The 7,461-nt window shown below is 35.1% G+C and overlaps 1 pseudogene; it reads left to right on the top strand.

Annotated features, from left to right (window-relative positions):
* The first annotated feature begins 950 nt into the window (after positions 1-950).
* LOC148845084 (zinc finger BED domain-containing protein RICESLEEPER 2-like) lies at positions 951-2,859 on the top strand (annotated as a pseudogene).
* Positions 2,860-7,461: the final 4,602 nt, after the last annotated feature.

Genomic DNA, 7,461 nt, shown 5'->3' with positions numbered 1-7,461 from the left:
ATGTTTGAATATTCAATGGTTCTGTTTGAATATTTCTTGGAATGCCAATGGTTCTGTTTGAATATTTGTCTGCTACAATGTTTGGTAGAACCTAGCACAGAGTTTGCCACTGTCTGAATATTTGTTTGCTACAGCCTGAGATTTGAATTTTGAATTTCTAATTTTGTGCCATTAAATATTTTTATCAGAAATATAACCTTGCAATTGATGAGATTTGAACTTAAGTCACCCAAATGCAACGCAAATAAATAATAGCACATTTATGTTTAACTAAAAATTAAAAATAATAATCTTCAAAATCAATATTTTATAAACATTAACAGAATGGATAAATCTATCAAATGTCATATTTATGTATCTTATAAATTCTAATAGAATTGATGTATTAAGTTAAAATTAAATATTTTTTCCTTGGGGAAAATCTATGCTATCAGAAAGACATGATACTGAAAGGGCTTTGACCAATCAAACCCTCCCATGAATTTTGATAAATATGATCTGATTGGATACCAGTTTTATGATATTGGTTGATTGGTGATTTGGTTTTAGGTTTTTTCGGTATCATAGTTGAACCCTTTTTCTTGTTCTTAAATTTGGTATTCAATTGCATTTTCTTTTTAATTTTACACTAGAAGAGGCATATTCAATGCACAAGTTGTAAACAGTGTAGGGATTTATAATTGTATCCTTGTAAATGGAGGTGTCAATGGACCGGGTTTGGTTGGACCTTATTCGAATCAAAACCAATTTGGACAGGCTGGACAATCCAATAAGACAATGTTGAATTGGACTAGTCCGGACCTAATTAACATGGTCCATTTTTAATGGGCTCATATTGGAGCAGATCGAATTAGACCAATGTCCTATCCATTGAAAGCCTTGTTTGTAAACAATCTATTAGGCTTTCTTATTGTTCATGTTAATGTGAAAATTAATTTATTTCTTTTCTTAATGCATTAAGGATGGATAAACCAAGTGCTGAAAATGCAAGTGTGCCTAAAAACCCGAGTGAATCATCTATGGCATCTAGCTCTACTGGAAAGAGGGTTAGGTCCAAAGCATGGAAGCATTTTAAGAATATAAAATTGTATTCTAGGGAGCAAAGAGCTATTTGTAAACATCGCAGAAAACAATATATAGGTGGAAGTTCTAAAGGAACGAGCCACATTTTAGGGCATGTACCAAAATGTCCTAAATTAAAACAAATGGGCACAAGTGAACAAGAAGTTGTAGAAAACTTCAAATTTGACCAACATAGGAACCGAATGGACTTAGCAAAGATGATAATAAAGCATGAGCATCCTTTTAGTATAGTTGAAGAAGAGTTTTTTCAAATATTTGTCAATAATTTTCAACCATCATTTAGGCTTGTTTCCCGAAATACAATAAAGAATTATGTCATGAAGATTTACTTGGATGAAAAGGAGAAGTTGTACAAATACTTTGATGGGTTGGATTGTAGGATTAGCTTAACCACCGATATGTGGACTTTGGAACAAAATTTGGGGTATCGTTGTTTAACAACACACTTTATAGATGATGGGTGGGAGTTGAAAAAGAAAACTATTGCATTTGTGGCGATTGAGTGTCCCCATGATGGAAACACTTTGTAAGAAACTGTTATGGAGAGGTTGTTAACTTGGAACATTGATAAAAAAAAAATGTTCTATAACAGTTGGCAATGCCTCTAACAATGATGTTATGGTTAGGGAGCTCAGGAATCAACTTTGTATTAAGGGACTCCCATTGCATGGTGATCTATTTCATGTGAGATGTGTTGCTCACATCTTAAATCTTATTGTACAAGATGGGTTGAGAGAAGTATCACCATTGTTACATAAGATTCGAGAAAATACTAAATATGTAAAGCTGACACCCTATAAGAAGCAAAAATTTGACAATGCAAGAAGCCAAACAAAAGTACAGTATAAGAGAGGGGTGGTTGTTGGTTGTCCAACGCGATGGAACTCTACATATGACATGTTGGACATGGCTTTAGAGTTGAAGGAAGCATTTTGTCAACTAGTTGAGGTTGACCATGGCTACAAGAATCTACCATCTGATGAGGAATAAAAGATGGGGATAGTAGTACAGGATTGTTTAAAAGTTTTTTACATCTACATAAAAAAATTCTCAAGTACTACTTCTCCAACCTCAAATGTATTTTTTTTCTCGATATTTGCACAATTAAGCTTTTGTTGCTTCAATGGCTAGATAGTGAATATGAGTATGTTCGTTCAATGACAAATAGAATGAAGCAAAATTTTGATAAATATTGGGATGAATGTTCTTTGATGCTTCTAATTGTTGTTGTTCTTGATCCCAGGTTTAAGATGGAGATTGTTACATATTACTACAATCTCATTTATGGAGAGACTACTGAGAGGCATTATTACAAGAGTTAGAGAGGCACTAAATGACCTATATTTAGAGTATGCGGGTTTTGATATAGAGGATAGGTCACTTGTAGACTCTAGTGTTGCATCTCAGCCATTGAAGATTCATGGTATTGTAGATTTTTTGAGAGGTTTTGATCGGTGGTTGACTAAAGAGCATTCGGAATGTTGTCTAGGGACTCAAAAGTCAGAGTTAGATTTTTATCTTGAAGAAAAGCTATTTCCTAGAAGTGAAGGGCTTGATATTTTGAGATTTTGGCGAGTTGATGGTCTCAAGTTTCCAAAACTCTCTAGATTGGCATGAAATATTTGGGCACTTCCAGTATCCACTGTAGCATCTGAGGGAACATTCAATATTGGGAGCAGAATAGTGGATCAATGTCATACTTCATTACTTCCAGAGACTATGGAGGCTTTGGTTTGTGGGCAAGATTGGTTAAAAGCTCCAATTACAAAAAAGTAAGTTAAAAATTGGATCTTAAAGAGTTGTTATATTTTCTATATGTTTCTATTTATTTATATGTTTTTTTGTTTCTAATATGTGTTTTTGGTTGTGTATTATTATTTTTAGAATTTGATCTTGAAGCAGCCACTACCTCTCCTATATGTGTGACTTCTACAACTGACACTAACCGAACATGTAAATTGTGTATTTCCTATTGATTTGCAAAATGTTTGTCTTTATGTAATTTAACTAAGCAAATGCTTTTGTTTCAGGATATTGGAGCATATGCCATGCATCTAGTTTGGACATTTTTGCTTCATGGGTATTTTTTCTTATATTTTTTTTATAAAATATTTGCTTATAAATTTTGGATTGGATTGGACCTAGTCCATTTGTAATGATTTATATTGATAGAAGATAAGATTGGGATTATCAATGGACCATTCGACTATGTTTGGGTTGGACACAATCTGAATTGAATTAAAACCAATTTGAACATGTTGAACAGTCCAGTAAGACAATGGATTGGACCAGTCAAATCCAATCCAGGTTGAACAGTCCAATAAGACAGTGGATTGGACCAGTCCAAATTGATCAACTCAATAAGATAGTGGATTGGACCAGTCCAATCCAGTCCAGATTGATCAATCGAATAAGATAGTGGATTGGACCAGTCCAATTCGGTCCAGGTTGAACAGTCCAATAAGACAATGGATTGGACCAGTCCAATCCGGTCTAGGTTGAACAGTCCAATAAGACAGTGGATTGGACCAGTCCAATCTGGTCCAAGTTGAACATGTTGAGTAGTCCGATAAGACAGTGGATTGGACCAGTCCAATTCAGTCCAGGTTGATCAGTCCAATAAGACAATAGATTGGACCAATCCAATCCAATTCAGTTTACTAGATAATATCATCCTCATCGCAGCACTCGTCATCTTCATCATCACTGTCATCAATATCTTCATAATCTGCACTATAGTCACCATCTTTATATTTTAACCATAGGTACTCATTAAACTATGAGCCCTTTAATCATCTCTTGCAACTTCAACTTGTCACTTACTAACATTCCCAAGATTAAGAATTATTTTGTCTATGCTTTGCTACCAACAAACAATGACATTCCCTTAATTTACTCTTGTATTAAATATGCTATGCAAAGAGAGATATATTACAAACCCAAGAAAGAAAACAATGAGATTTATTGGATTGGAGAGGGAGAGATATATTAACAATTACATTTGACAGTCTAAAAGGGTAACTTAAAAATTAAGTTCAATTGAAAAAAAAAAATCAGACGTACAAAAACAGTTTGGTGAGCCACATTTAATAAAGCATGAGCAAAAAAGTGATTTTGTGAGAAGTGGATATTAAACATGCATGGTTGTGAAATTGAGATCTCGTTTATTGATTTAGAGGAGGCAATAGAATTGAAAGAGAAAGTAATTGTAGGAAAAATGAAGGGACCATCCTTGGAAGTTGAAACTCTTTTCAGTTTCTACCATGAGTGTTGACTGTTGACTGTTGACTGTTGTAGGCACTCAATGGAGTGTATGCTATGTTAATTAATCTTTGAGAGACAACCCAAATTAATTATATATATTGTGGTCCAAAACTCTTGCTTTTTTGGCATACTTATTACTTACAGATTATGAGGAAGGTCAATGGACTAGGCTCAAGTTGCCAAGAGAGTGTAGACTGATCTAATCTGACAATGAGGTCTAAAACAATATGGATTCTAGTTACATGTTACACTAAGACCCCTAGCTAGTGGATGCTCATGGGGTTGGCAGGGGTGACAGTGTAGACATATGGCAAAACCCTTGGCTCCCTTCTTTTCTCCTTTTTTTTTTAACTTCCTTGTGAAAGCTTGTGGGCAGTAACTTGACCTGGGTAGCTAATCATCTTTCCAACAATGTAAGGACCTGGGAGAGATGTGTGTTGGACAGTGTACAACTTTCAATGTGGACTTGATCAATAGCCTCCCCCCTCCCCCCATGATTTATGCTAAAATCAAGAAATTATATATACCTTACTAGCTAGTTCAGGTCAGGCTAATAGGTGGTCTTTGGGCTTTTGACAAGAAATGGAATTTTCTCAGTTAAGTTTGCTTACAGGATCCAAAAGATCAAGATGGATGGAGATTGTCCCACTTCTTCTCATTTTACTACCGATAATAGGTCATATTAGAAGTTTTTTAAGTACATATATGGTAGAGATGAATTAAAGATAGAGTAAAATCACTTTATAGATTTAAGTTTTTTAGTATTATTTATTTTTCATTTTTTAGTAGTAAAGATAGGGTAAAATCTATTTTTTAAGTACAACTTTCTTTACGATTTACAATACGATATGGTCCCTAATAAGAAAAGTCGACTTTGTGGCCAAGTAATGGTCCCTAATAAGAAAGTCAGCCTTGTATCAAAATAATTTTTTCTTATTTTGATTAAACTTTTTGTTTGGGTCCATATGGTGATTTTGACTAATGAATAGCATTTCATATTTTCAATTAACATCTTGTTATGGGCCTTTATATTGAACAATTTCTATTTCAAAAATTTTACATGGATTATTAGTTCTTTCTGCTAATTTCTCTCAGAACAGCATATATCATACGGTTATCGTGGCCTTTGTTTTTTGCTGCAGTTTTGCAAGAACATTGTTCCAGCAGGGATTGGTAGTTTGACCCTGATGCATGGTCTGGTCACAGAAGAACTACTTTCTGCAAACTTCTTAATTCCTCCTTATAAAAATGCATTTAATGAAAACTCTCTTACTGAACTTTGTTGTGATTCTTTAAGAGATTTCAACCCAATGGTGTTTCTATAGAAAAAGGCGATTCTTTATTATACCTCATGTTATCTTTCAATTCAATGGTTTACATATTCATGTTTTCTCCCAACTTTGTTTATATACTTGTGTCATTGTATGATTTGTATCCCAAGAGTAATCTCCTAGTGGAAATCATTTGGACCTATTTCAAAGTTGTGCCTTTTGTCCTCGAAGGGGATAACTCTATGTGATGCTTCACTTCTGATGCCTGTTCTGGGAGGGCAGTTCATCTTCTTTTTCAAGGGCAACTCTGAAGGCAATTGTGGTCTTGCCTAGGAAAACATTTGATCCATTGAGATAAATTGGTTTTGTAATGGGCAGCTCTGTTCTAGGAGGGCAGAGCTGATTTTCAATGGCAGCTCTGTTTTTCATTGTTTCAGAGTAAATTTATCTTTTATCATATAAACAAAGGAGATTGACGGACCACAATTGTGTAATGAGCAGATCATCTTCTTTTTCAAAGGGAAAACATTTTGTTTCCCTTCATTATGTTAGTTGCAACCAAAATATTTTCTAGAGAAAACATTTTCCTAGGAGAATATTTAATTTGGACAAGATTGGGTCCAATCCAGTACATTTGCATTTTAATTGGATTGGACTGGATCCGATTTGTATGGGTTTGGAACGGATTTGGTCCAATTCATTTGTAAATGGACCAATGATGGATAGGACTAGATTGGACCAAATTCAGTCCAATTGACAACCCTAGCCATGATTAATGCTCTCAGTGCTAAGAACAAGATTGGCTTCGTGAATGGAATGATTCAAAAACCAGATTCGACGAAGCAGGGAGAGTTGCTCGCCTGGTCGAAGTGTAATTCCATGGTAGTGTCATGGATATTCAATGCTTTAGCTAAAGACCTCCACGAAAGCGTAGCCTATGTTGAAAAAGCCCAAGAAATGTGGAAAGATTTGAAGGAGAGGTTCACAGAAGGAAATGCACCAAGAATCTTTCATCTCAAGCAAGAACTCATGTTACTCATGCAAGAAAATCTTCCTGTCTCTGTTTACTTTTCAAAACTCAAGGTAATTTGGGATGAGTTATCAGCCTACATTGCTAGACTATCATGTACTTGTGGACTGTGTACTTGTGGAGTTCAGAAGGATTTTGTTACAGAACAGGAAAGAGATAAAGTGTATCAATTCTTGCTCGGCCTGAATGAAAATTTTAATAACATTAGATCAAGAATTTTAAGCATGGACCCTCTACCAAGCATTAGTAGGGTTTATGCACTTGTATCACAAGAAGAAAGACATCAATCCTTAATTGCTCAACATGGTCCAACTGCGGAAGCCACTGCCTTTCATGTGATACTTCCAAGATTTAACTCGAAAGGAGGAAAAGAAAGGTCCAAGATTCGTTGTAAGCACTGCAAGAAACAGGGTCACAGTAAGGATCACTACTTTGAATTGTTTAGGTATCCACTAAATTGGGGAACTCGACCAAAGTCCACATCCAAGAGGAACACTAGCAATCAAGAAAAATTTGTTGTTGGCACGAGCTTAGTCCAAGCAACTTCTTTGATTTGCAGCTTGTCCAAGGAGCAGTATGAATAGTTATTAAGCACCATCAACAGTCTATTTGATTTACTGAATAATGATAAACACACTTTCTCAACCAACTTTGCAGGTAAGGTCACTACCTCTTCTTGGCTTTTGGGTAGTCGGGCCTCAAATCATATGGTTCCTACTAACTTTGAATTTGATACTACATCTAGTACATTGGCATCAGTGCTAAAACCGGTTTAATTGTCAAATGAAACACTATTACCAATTCAGTCACAAA

The sequence above is a fragment of the Nelumbo lutea genome, chromosome 7 (genome assembly GCF_056320005.1).
Source record: "Nelumbo lutea isolate HS-2025 chromosome 7, American lotus-T2T, whole genome shotgun sequence".
In the NCBI taxonomy this organism is placed as follows: domain Eukaryota; kingdom Viridiplantae; phylum Streptophyta; class Magnoliopsida; order Proteales; family Nelumbonaceae; genus Nelumbo; species Nelumbo lutea.
The sequence above is the reverse complement of the archived record's forward strand: the minus strand, read 5'-3'. Positions and strand labels throughout refer to the sequence as shown.